Source organism: Penaeus monodon, chromosome 24 (genome assembly GCF_015228065.2).
Source record: "Penaeus monodon isolate SGIC_2016 chromosome 24, NSTDA_Pmon_1, whole genome shotgun sequence".
NCBI lineage: Eukaryota > Metazoa > Arthropoda > Malacostraca > Decapoda > Penaeidae > Penaeus > Penaeus monodon.
Genome location: NC_051409.1, coordinates 30,033,593 through 30,033,818, shown reverse-complemented (window position 1 = coordinate 30,033,818; position 226 = coordinate 30,033,593).

Genomic DNA, 226 nt, shown 5'->3' with positions numbered 1-226 from the left:
TTAAAACAAAAGATATCTATAAAACCGGTACCCAAAAAAATAAGGTATTTTATTGGGTCCAGCACATAAATTAACCCGGGCCTAAAAGATTAATAAACGAAAAGGGGTATATTTTAAAATGAAAGAGTTTGAAAGGGGGAAAAAGGGAGGGAGAAGAGGGAAAGGGAAAAGAGCAAAAACAACGGGCCCAAAGGAGCAACAGATAAACAGATGTGTGTATTAAGGG